At 36.3% G+C, this 13,229-nt stretch overlaps 1 protein-coding gene across 3 annotated transcripts in view; it reads right to left on the bottom strand.

Moving 5' to 3' along the window:
• LOC141906900 (interleukin-1 receptor-associated kinase 4-like) overlaps nucleotides 1-13,229 on the bottom strand; it is a 48,049-nt gene that overhangs the window by 34,664 nt on the left and 156 nt on the right. The window lies entirely within an intron of this gene.

The raw sequence follows: 13,229 nt of genomic DNA, 5'->3' as shown, positions 1-13,229 counted from the left end.
AAATAAAAAAAATTAGTTGTTTATCGTCCTTTTTTCCAAAAAGCTTGGGTCGGCCGGGAGGTTTTTTTTTTTTTTTTATTTTAGATCGAGTGTTGAAAATGATATACGATTGATAAAATAAAGCATGTTTTCCATCGACTGGATGTGTGGCGCCACAAGCGATAGAAATACAATTCAATTCATAGAACTTTATTAACTTAGATTTTAAAATCGATCTAAATATGCTCCACAACCGGAAATCCACGCTGTGTACGCTCCATAACCGAATATTGACTTCAATTTGTTATTCAGTGAACGTACTTCGTCGATCGATGAATCGTTTCGTTTGCTGCTATACTGTCCTACAATCGACATGAAACGGTAGCTATGGCAAATATTTTCGATTGGAACCAAAATAGAACACAAAAATAAAAAAATAAAAATTTGGTCGGGTATTTTTCGTAGGGTCGGGCGGGGACGATAAACAACTAATTTTTTTTATTTGGCCTTAGGGCAAACATAAACTATTGATAACTAGTTATTCTATCCCCTTTATACATGATAACTTTTGATAAAACATTGATATTTTCATTATTTTACCATTTTTCGGCTGGTTTCCATGGAAACCGTAGGCATTTGGGATCAGATAAAAATTTTGGGTCTTTCAACTGTCACCTGAAAGTGCTATGAGTGTATTGCTCTTTAAATTTCTAGTCTATCTCTTTTAGTTTAAGAGATATTGAAGTTTGTTTACAGGAAATATATATATAATACAAAATGGCGGCGACCATGTAGGACGTGCGAGTTAGCGCTCCGTTTATATTCAACTAGGAACAGCATTCTTCAACCCACGAGTGAAGGTATTAACACTAACTTATGTAATAGCATCTCTGTCATGTCGCTGATAACATTGGAGATAACAGGCAGTCTGTACTAGGACATAACAGGATAATTTCGATAATTTCGAAGCAGTTAGCATCTCGTAGTGGCGGCCATATTGATTTTTAAGAGTCGAATACAACATGCCGGCAGGTAATAATCCACCGGGGAAGAACTCCAATAAAGGTAAACGTGGCCGGTCGAGTGGCTCAGACACCAATACTAACACCCCGGTCAGGAAATCAATTGAAGCGAGTGATGCAGCACCAGCTGAAGTGGATGAAAACAGCTTTGAATCGGAGAACAGCACGGAGGTACCCATGAATACTTTACTTTGCGAATTCAGAGGCCTAAAAACCTCGCTAGAATACAAAATTGACTCCAAAATAGACTCATTGAAAAACGAGTTGCAAGTATTTATGGAACATCAGATTACTGCACTCAAGGGCGAATTACGTGCCGATTTTAACAGGGAAATCGAAAACGCCGAAAAGAAATTAATGTCCGAAATAGACAGCGTAAGGTCATCAATCCCTCAGCAAATTAAGGAGAACTGTCAGTTTAATCAATTAGAGGAACGAGCGATCGAACTGGAAGCAAGGTCACGGAGAAATAATCTAGTGTTCCTAAGGGTTCCTGAAGAACAAAACGAGGACTGTGAATTGGTTATCAAAAATATACTCAAGCATACACTACATATTAATAGCGAACACGTCGATAGAATGGTGTTTCAACGGGCGCATAGAAACCCGAACGGAAATCGTAATTATCAGCGAACAATAACTGTAGCGTTTCGAGACTACAAAGATCGAGAAATGGTACATCGCGCACGTTTCAACGACATAAACAAACGTTACCGTATTATTGAAGACTTCCCATTGGAAATTCGAAACTGCGTAATGCGCGGGTTACATTAGATACGGACAGCGGAATAAATGAGGCGACCAAGTAATGTAGTAATGTAAATAATTCTGTAGATTTACGTAGCGATAGCAAATACAATTCACTTAACTTATGTTTCTTAAATATCAAAGGTTTATTTAGTAGAAATAGGAGCATTAGAGTATGTAAACTTGATACACCTGAAATGAAACAGGTCTTTAATAAATCAGATTTTATCCTGTTAGCTGAGACCTGGAATTCATCTGATAATATTTTTCCAGTGCCCCACGGTTTTTCATATTTGCAAAGGGTTAGGAAAAAGAGTCCGCGTGCACGGCGAAATTCTGGCGGACTTTTATTTTTCTTTAAAAGCGAATTCACTGATGGAATAGCATCCCTCCCTAGTAATCATCCTGATATCATGTGGATCAAATTGTGTAAAAATTATTTCTCTCTTGAAAAAGATATGATAATCTGTTTAATATATATCTCATGTGATAACCATAATACAGTGGATTTCTTTAACGATCTTACTTGTAATATACTTACACATCAATTAGATAGTCACGTCATGATTATTGGTGACCTCAATGGAAGAACAAATGCTCATCCTGGTTTGACCCCTCCTCAAAATGGGAACATCCCTGACCTCAATATCGATCTTGATGTATACAACTTACTTGAATATAGTACTTATTATAATGTAGAACGAGTGTCACAAGATAATGTAGTTAGACTGGATGTAAGAGGTCAAAATTTGATTGAGCTTTGTGCTGGATGTAGTCTGTTAATTCTCAATGGTAGAGCATTTGGTGATAAAACCCTTGGTAAATTTACGTGTCATCACCCTCTAGGTAAAAGTGTGGTTGACTACATACTATGTGATTATGATATACTTTCACAACTATGTGATTTCCATATATCGGAGGAACTCCCTTTTTCTGATCACGCCATGCTACATGTATCTATCAATTTGTTATCACAGTATGATAACACAGTAACCAATGAGGCAGCCGGACAAAATAATAGCCCAAACCAAACAACATGTCTGAAATTTCGGTGGCGTAAACAACGAGAAGGCGTAGTTGTTGAACAGCTCGAGACTAATGATACTCAACAGAGATTATTTGATGTACTAAATGATGCTATCTTGCATGCTGATAGTAATGAGTCAATTAATAAGGCAGTTGACAAGTTCTCTCAATACCTACAAGAAATAGTGAATAATGTACATGGCTCTGTCACCTCGTATAGGGTCAACAGAAAAAATAAGTCATCCTGGTATGACGACTCATGTAAAAGAGCCAGAAACCAATTTAGTCGGGCATCCCGCCGCTTTCGTCTGCATGCATCAAATGTAAATCGTATCCTTTTAAGAGAAGCTCGAATAAACTATAAGACATCTATAAGTAAAGCGAAAGAAAATTTTGATAACAATAATTTACAAGATTTGTTAGATTCATTAGACAACAATAATCATAGAGATCTGTGGACAAAATTTAAAGGTTCTACACCTGAATGTAAACTACCTGATTTAAACAGTTTATTTAATCCTTTCAAAAACCTCTCCTCTGCAGACAACCCAGTTGAACATGATGCCAATATCGATCAGACTGCCCATATATTGGATGGCCCAATTAGTGCTGAGGAAGTTCAACGTGCAATTAAGAAATTAAAAAGAAATAAGTCATCTGGGATTGATGGATTGAAAGGGGAACTATTTATTGTAGCAGGTGAATCGATTTTAAGTCAATTAACTATTCTATTTAATTTAATTTTTGAGAGTGGCATATACCCTGAAAGTTGGAGTATGGGATATATAGTACCAGTCCATAAGAAGGGGCCCACTTCTAATGCGAATAACTTTAGAGGTATTACTATACTGTCTGTTTTTGGAAAGTTGTTCTCAACCATACTAAATACAAGATTAACTTCCTGGTGTGAGGCTTTCTCAGTTCTCTCAGAATCACAAGCAGGTTTTAGACCATCATACAGCACCATAGACCAAATGTTTGTCCTAAATTCAGTTATAAATCATTTTATTAGTAAGGGTAACCAAGTCTATGCTGCTTTCATAGATTTTTCTAAAGCTTTTGACTTAGTTGATCGGTCAATTCTGATGAACCAACTCCAAAGTAACGGGCTATCCGGTAAAATCCTTAGAATAATACATTCTATGTATAGAACAACGAAATCGTGTGTAAAGCAGTATAACAATTTCACTGAGTACTTTGTATGTAACATTGGAGTAAGACAGGGAGAGTGTTTATCTCCTCTTCTTTTTAATCTTTTTATCAATGACATGGAAGAACATGTTAAAAGCAATGATTATGATGGAATCGACTTAGGTACATTCAAACTCTTATTATTTTTATATGCTGATGATACGGTTATACTCGCCGAGACGCCAGAAGGACTTCAATGTGCCCTTGATAATATTTCTAATTACTGTCATGTAATGCATATCGGAATTAATTATGAAAAAACGAAAATTGTCGTCTTTAGAAAAGCTGTCAATGTAAGAAACTTTGTTTGGAAGATTGATGGACAAGTAATAGAAAGTGTAAACTGTTTTACATACTTAGGTATGGATTTCAATTTCAATGGAAAACATAATGTAACTATCAACAGTCTGGCGTCTCGGGGAGTATCAGCATACTATAATTTCAGAAAATACCTTCTGCAGTATCCAAAAGTCACACCCAGGCTAGCCATTAAATTTTTTGACAGCCTCGTGGTACCTGTCTTAACTTATGGCTGCCAAATATGGGGTTTCAAAGAACAAAGAAAACTAGAGAGAATCCCTCTCAAATTTTATAAATACCTCCTGGGAGTTAAAAACTCAACACCTAGTCAGCCAGCCAATCATGGAAAATTCGACAATCACAGAATTTTTTGTTACAGCTTGGCATCAGAGCTCATTTGATAGCAGAGTATGTGGGCTCTCATGTGTGGTGGATGCCTTTTACAATTTTTTCGTTTTTTGGCCTACAGGGGGCGTTAAAGTCAGACATTTTGAAATTAAAACATCTTCATTTTCATTCGTCAAGGAAATACACTTTAAACTACTTTTGCTAAATAATTCGAATATCTCATCTTAGGTTTGGAGTAATTTTACAATCTAAACCTTTTCTGAGTTGGGGGATTGCAGCGCATATAGCGCAACGTTAATTTTATGCATACATTCATTTGTTACCTAGTTACAGCAGCAACAATCGTGTAATATTCACTTGAAAATAGCAATTTCATATGAAATATTCATTTTAAAGGTTATTAGCTCAAATAGTGATGTTGTTAATGTTTTTTGTTGATTATTTTGATATTTCTTTAAACTTACTTATAACTCGTATGTACTTGGTCAATATCGGGATTAACTATTTATTGGTTTCTATGGTAACAGCAATTCAAATCTGCGTTCTTCATCCGTCAGGTACCGGTATTTTGGGCGTTGGGTCTTTCGTGACATTCCAAATGTTCTCAAACTTGCCTAAAGTCTTCGGCCATGTATTGGACCGCTTATTACTACGTCTTGCTAACAATTGAATTGCAACAATGGTAACCATTGTTGCAATTGCAGAAATATCGGGTAATTTGTCCACATTCTTGACGTAACCAATGGATTAATTGAGGATGTGTTTATCTAAAACCATATCTAATCTTTTTTCTTTATAATTTTAAAATCATTCCATATTCGTTCACGAGTAAATTATAACTAAACGTTGTCACCATGGAAACCATACATTATATGCGTTTATTTGAAAAAATTCTTTTTTTCCCATATCTTTTGAACCCTTTCACCAAATTTGTCGAATGAAAGCTCATTTTTGAGGCAATTTCTTGAATTTTCTTTACTTCTAGGGCATGACATTAATGATTCTAACGTTGGAGTGTCTTGAATGATTTTTGTCAGGATATATGCTGTTCAGTGAAAATGATTGTCTTTCGAATAATAGACACTTCATTATCACCAAAACTTGTGTCAATGAAATATTTCATAGTTGTAGCTTGACTGATCAATTTTTGATGAAGAAATTGCAACAGCTTCAATAATTGTCAGAGTTGGCTTGAAAATGTCATGAAGAAGGAATGAGACTCTATGATTAGGAAAAGATGGGATTCAATAGTTGAGGAAGGGTGGAATTCTAAGATATTTGAGTGGATAATAGGCCTTATAACTAATAGGTAGGCAGGCCTCATATAATACTTATATATAATACTATTTGATTTTGTCAATGTATGGACATTTTTGTTGCTGAAAACCCCAAATCATTATCACTATGTTATATAGACCAAGCACGGCCCGGGCCTGGCCAGCAATAGTTTCTAAATCATAAGCGAAATGACGCAGTTGAGGCGGTAGGGTTTGAATAATTTGCTCGATCTCTAGAAAACCTTTAATTATACAGCGTAAGCAGCTTGCACTAATTCCTTTGTCTTTTTGTCTAAAGTCATGTTTCTTCACTGACTGATAGTCGGTGGACCCGTGTTTAAATCTGCAGACTTAGGCCTGTACATGGGTTTGGAGGAACCCCCTTATAGGTGAACTTGCCCATTTCAAATTTTCAACGTTCAAAAAACCTTCCACATTCCGTGTCCGACATGTGATCCGTATACCATTCACATTACTAAGTTCGTTGACGTAGTTTTAATAACCAGAATCAATTAAAATGTTGTCAAAGTGGTATATAGGGCACAATAGCAGACTAAAAAGGTCTTCGGGCTAATAATAATAATAATTATAATAATAATAATAATAATAATAAACATTTATAAGGCGCCTGTTTCTTAAAAGATAAGCTCACAGGCGCACTGCAATGGTTCATAGTCACTAAATATAGGCACGTTGAAAGAGTAGATGTTTTAGTGAACGTTTAAACTGGTTGACATCGTGAATATTACGCAGGTGGTTATCAATGTTATTCCAAAGGGAGGCAGCAACTACAGTAAATGAACGTCCACTAAAAGTACTTAGGTTGTAATGGGCTGGAGACAGTAAATTTTGAGATGATGATCTTAGTGCACGAACTGGATTGTACTGAACGAGTAGATCTTTCAAGTAGACTGGAGCCAACAAGTGGAGGCACTTAAAAACAAGGAGAATAACTTTGAACTCTTTGCGCTGTTTCACAGGCAACCAGTGAAGGGACCTAAGCACAGGTATTATATGCTCATATTTCTTTGTTTTGGTGACAATACGAGCGGCACAGTTCTGTATTAATTGCAGTCTATGAAGAGAAGAAAAAGACGATCCTGCCAAGCATACAGTAGTCAATCCTCTACCAAACTAGGGACTGCATCAACAGTTTCGCAGCCGCATCAGACAAGTAGTCCCGGATGCTACCTATCGCCCTAAGATAATAGGACGTAGCACAGACAACACTACTAACATGTGCCTCCATATTGAGCTGAGGATCAAAAATTACTCCAAGATTTCGGATAGGTTTATTCGATAACGGAATCTCAAAGTCGTCAGTCGCGAATACTACGTATGTTGATTGAACGCAGTATATGCATTGTTCCAAACAACATTGCCTCGAACTTATCCACATTGCACATCAACTTATTGTCAATAAGCCACTTGTTGACTTGAGAACATGTAAGCTCGATAACATTTACTTGTCTACTGATGTCCAATGATTTGCATTTGATTGCCATATACAGTTGACCATCGTCCACAAAACCATGACGTGAAACTTTGCTATCCTCAAATAACTGCACTAAGGGCAATATATAAATGAGGAACAATAGTGGCCCCAGCACGGAGCCTTGGGGCACACCATACTCAACTTTACAGAAATCAGAGTAATGTCCGTTGATAACGACACGATGCGTTCGATTCTCAAGGTACGATATTAACCACTGAAGTGCTGAACCACGAATACCGAGCACTACCTGAAGTCGATTTACAAGGATGAGATGGTCCACAGTATCGAAGGCAGCACTCAGGTCTAAAAGGAAAAGTATGGCAGCACCATCAGCGTCAACCATGTTACGAATGTCACTCTGAACCTTGACAAGAGCTGCCTCGGTGCTGTGACAGGTTTTGTACACAGACTGGTAATTATCATGTAAATTGTTAGCATCCATATAAGCGGTTATACGAGCAGCGTCAACACGCTCCAGTACCTTGGAGATAAACGGGGGGTTACTGACTGGACGGTAGTTTTTGAGAACGGAAGTATCTAAGCTCTGTTTTTTAATGAGCGGGGTTATCAACACAGTCTTCATAGACACGGAAACGTATCCTTCCAACAACGGTCTGTTAATAATGTCCAAATAGAGAGGAATGACAGCAGGTAGGATGGCTCTCAGCATCCAAGTAGGCAAAGCATCAAGCTCACATGACTTACTTGGCGATCACCCTATTATTGATACAAGCTCTTTCTCCAAGACTGGCTCAAATTCCGCTAACTCACAATCTCCGAAATGCATCGTTTCAGGACCCAAACACGAGTCTGAGAAAGATAGTTTAATCCTCTCAATTTTGTCAGCAAAGAAAGTTGCAAATCTATTTGCAAGTTCTTCCCAATCATCACTATCTGGCAGCTTTCTACTAACATCTTTCAGAAGAAGTTCATCAAACACTTTCTGCATAGCTTTTCCATCCGAACCCTGCATCACTAATCCTGGTATTGTAGTACTGCGTCTTGGAATGCTTTATAAGATTATTATAATGCAATTTGGCAGTATGGAAAATTTCGGGCTAAAGTATTTTTACAAGAGGAGGTAGATAATTTTGTACAAAATGGTACATTCAGTCGTTCCTAGTTCCATAAAAGCAAGAAAGGGCACTTTGAGTCCCTATCAATATCAAAAGTAGAAAGATGCATTACAACGTCATATAGCCCGTGCAAACTATCAAGCAAAAATGCATGTTCAGCATGTCCTGAATTGGTTTCTTGTAAATGCAAGACTGATTGCAGCCGCGCCAACTGTAAATGCAGAAAGAATTATGTCACTTGTACATCTGCATGTGGCTGTTGCCACAAAAACTGCCTAGATAATGATAAACTAGGGGTCCAGGGACACCATGCCCACTAGGGAAGTGGTTCCAAATGCTCAACAATCTACAATTTCAATATTCCCCCTGGTGACCATATGCAAAAACCAATGACCTTGAAACTCAATACAATCATAAAACATGTCAGCAGCTACGATTTTGTAATTGATTGTGATAACAAAATATGCCTCGTTACCAATTTAATATGGAAATACTAAGTTATTCTACTATTCAACGCCCCCTGGTGACCATATTCAAAACCCAATGACCTTGAAACTCACCACAATCATAGAACACGTCACGAACTATAACTTGGTAATTGATCATGGTAACAAAATATGCCTAGGTACCAATATAATAAGGAGATACTAAGTTATTCTACTATTCAACGCCCCCTGGTGACCATATAGAATAACTAATGGCCTTAAAACTTGCGACAATCATAGATGATGTCATGAACTACAACTTTGCAATTGATTGTGGTTACAAAATATGCATTGATACGAATATAATATAGAAATACTAAGATATTGTATTAATAAACGCCCCCTGGTGGCCATATACAAAAACCAATGACCTTGAAACTCACCACAATCATAGAACACACATAGAGCTCATGGTTATGAGCTACAAGTTACTAATTGATTGTGGTAACAAAATACGCTTAGGTATCAATATAATGTGGAAAAACTTTTTCCCACCTACGAATGAGTAGTGATGACACCAAAATGGCCGCCAATTGCGTCATAATTGGCTGATAAAAAATACCTGTCTCAGGTATAAAACATCCCTTTTCAATGAATACCCATCACAAATTGCAATGAGAAATGGCAAACCAGTAGGGAGCTACAGCACTCAGAATTCAGGCCAAAATTGACATTTTTGGGCACTAAAAAGGTCATAGGACGGTCATCTTGAGTCCGATCGACCCAATTTTTGTTATGCTGATGGGCCCTGGGGGGTATTCACATACATCCGAAAGATCAAGGTAATTGATCAAAGCGTCTTCAAAATTTCCCTCAATAAGTTCAAAAATGTGTAAAAAGTGTTGATTTTAGCGAACAACAATGGCTGACAGTCGGCCATCTTGATTCTTACAGGGCCAGTTTTTCGGCTGAAAAGTAGTCACGAAAAGTGAACGCAATAGCCCGCTGGGACTAAAGTCCCAAGTGGGCTAAAAAGTAAATTGCAGTTAAGGGAATATTAGTTTTACTAAAGGTTAACTAGTATCATCCCCTAGAAGTAAGGAAAATTCAAGGAATTGCCTCAAAAATGAGCTTTCATTCGACAAATTCGGTGAAAGGGTTCAAAAGATATGGGAGAAAATCTTATGGGAAAAAAAGAATTTTTTCAAATAAACGCATATAATGTATGGTTACCATGGTGACAACGTTTAGTTATAATTTACTCGTGAACGAATATGGAATGATTTCAAAATTTTAAAGAAAAGAGATTAGATATGGTTTTATATTAACACATCCTCAATTAATCCATTGGTGACGTTAAGAATGTGGACAAATTACGCGATTTTTCTGCAATTGCAACAATGGTTACCATTGTTGCAATTCAATTGTTAGCAAGACGTAGTAATAAGCGGTCCAATACATGGCCGAAGACTTTAGGCAAGTTTGAGAACATTTGGAATGTCACGAAAGACCCAACGCCCAAAATACCGGTACCTGACGGATGAAGAACGCAGATTTGAATTGCTGTTACCATAGAAACCAATAAACAGTTAATCCCGATATTGACCAAGTACATACGAGTTATAAGTAAGTTTAAAGAAATATCAAAATAATCAACAAAAAACATTAACAACATCACTATTTGAGCTAATAACCTTTAAAATGAATATTTCATATGAAATTGCTATTTTCAAGTGAATATTACACGATTGTTGCTGCTGTAACTAGGTAACAAATGAACGTATGCATAAAATTAACGTTGTGCTATATGCGCTGCAATCCCCCAACTCAGAAAAGGTTTAGATTGTAAAATTACTCCAAACCTAAGATGAGATATTCGAATTATTTAGCAAAAGTAGTTTAAAGTGTATTTCCTTGACGAATGAAAATGAAGATGTTTTAATTTCAAAATGTCTGACTTTAACGCCCCCTGTAGGCCAAAAAACGAAAAAATTGTAAAAGGCATCCACCACACATGATAGCCCACATGCTCTGCTATCAAATGAGCCCGGATGCCAAGCTGTAACAAAAAATGCCGTGATCGTCGAATTTTAGGATAGTTTTTTAAGGTTGGCTGGCTGACTAACCTGATAACTTTGTATTTAGTGAAATTGGTAAATATCCAATACATATTCAGCATCGAATGCTAATTGTGAAATATTGGCTTAATATACTTAAAACTAAACCCGAGAAACTAAGCTGATGTACAATCAAATGTTAGATGATATCATACGTGATCACCGTGTAATTAATTGGGCTTCTTTGGTTAGAGATCTATTAAATGGCCTAGGATATGGTCAATTCTGGTTAGACCAGCAAGTTGACAACAAAAAGTGGTTCCTGCACTCAATCGAGGTTAGAATGCTTGATCAGTTCAAACAGCAATGGCATACTTTTTTACAAAACTCATCTAAAGCAAAATACTTTCGTGAATTCAAGAAGGGAGTAATCTATGAATCATATCTAGATTTACCTAAGGAGGTACGCACAAAGATTGCAAGGCTTAGATGTTCTAGTCATGATCTGTTAGTCGAAACTGGACGCTGGGCCAGACCTAAGATACCTTATAATAATCGTATTTGCAAATGTTGTAATCTGAATGAAATCGAGGACGAGTACCATTTTGTTTTAATATGTCCTGCATACTATGGTTTAAGACTAAGTTATATATCGAGATCTTACTGGACAAATCCGAACATAGAAAAATTCATCCACCTAATTTCCAGCAGTAGTAGGCCTAAATTATATAATCTTTCCACTTTTCTTAGGAAAGCCTTTAATATTCGGCTTCAACTATTAAATGGGTAATCCAACTATGTACAGTGTGACCACATAGATATATGCCATGTATGTCATAAATCTATGTGGAAAGGCTTTCAATCGCCTTTGGTATATATTATGTATTCAATGTATTTATATACTTGAGTTATTATTTATTCAATGCATTTATATACTTGAATTATTTACCCGCCATACATTATCATGTAATTGTGTCATATCATAAAAAAAATTTATATTTTTTTGATATAATAAACTAATAATAATAATAATATTGCCTTCTTAGATCACAGTTTTTCTTGTGTATTGAAACATGAAGACACTTTTCGCTCAAATTTTCAAACTTCAATTTGCGGTAAGATTCAAGAATAGGGGACTAGTGGTTAGGATTAGGGTTAGGATTAGGGTTAGGGTTAGGTTTAGTTCCCTAATTATCATTAATTACTATATACATCACTATCATTATATATCATCATTATCAATTACTAATATTATTACTTAATTGATAACTATCACTACATATATTACTATAGTCCCCTATTCTTGAATCGCACCCAATTTGCGATATCTCAAAAACTACTGAAGATAATTCAAAAATTTAAAAGCATTTTGTTATTTGAGCCCTCCCCATTCCAACAAGCTTTCTTTCAGTAAGATTGGAGCTATTTGAATTTTTTATGGATATAGCCACAGGGGTTTGGCGATGGGCTTGGATTTTATTTCCGGGTTATTGATAATCTCGCGAGAATGGCGCTAAATATGAACTGCGAATAAATTCGAAATATCACAGAAATACCTTGTGTTTATATTGTTTATTTATCCGCTATAAAGTTTCGATAAACAATTGGTCGTTAAGAATCATTATCAGACGGTCGTCACGCTACTATATAAAAGAACAAGGGATGAAACGCCTTCAGAGTTGTGCCAGCCAGAAAGTTGGGACAGTCACGTGACATTCTGATGATGTCATCACATTTAAAACTTTAACATGAAAAGTTAACATATTCACAGACCGGTATCAATTGTCAGATTATGATTCATATGAAATTAATAATTTATAAAGAATAAATTGTGATCAAATATATAATTCATAGAAAACCAATTCATTTGAATGTAAGTTATTCTCAAATATTTTTCGTATCATAGTTTCCATCTTAGATGCTTCGGGTTTGCATTCATTCAAATAAGAAGCGCGACTGTCACGTGACTGTCCCAACTTTCTGGCTGGCACGAATTGAACTGCGTTTCATCCCTTGTTATTTTATATAGTAGCGTGACGACCGTCTGATAATGATCCTTAACGACCAATTGTTTATCGGAACTTAATAGCGGATAAATAAACAATATAAACACAAGGTATTTCTATAATATTTTGAATCTATTCGCAGTTCATATTTAGCGCCATTCTCGCGAGATTATCAACAACCCGGAAATAAAATCCAAGCCCATCGCCAAACCCCTTTGGATATAGCTAACTTAGGCCTACGCAATCATGGGACAATAATTGTGAAGATCTGAAGCCAGGA

Source organism: Tubulanus polymorphus, chromosome 6 (genome assembly GCF_964204645.1).
Source record: "Tubulanus polymorphus chromosome 6, tnTubPoly1.2, whole genome shotgun sequence".
In the NCBI taxonomy this organism is placed as follows: domain Eukaryota; kingdom Metazoa; phylum Nemertea; class Palaeonemertea; order Tubulaniformes; family Tubulanidae; genus Tubulanus; species Tubulanus polymorphus.
Note: the sequence above shows the minus strand (reverse complement) of the source record. Positions and strands in the feature narration are given on the sequence as shown.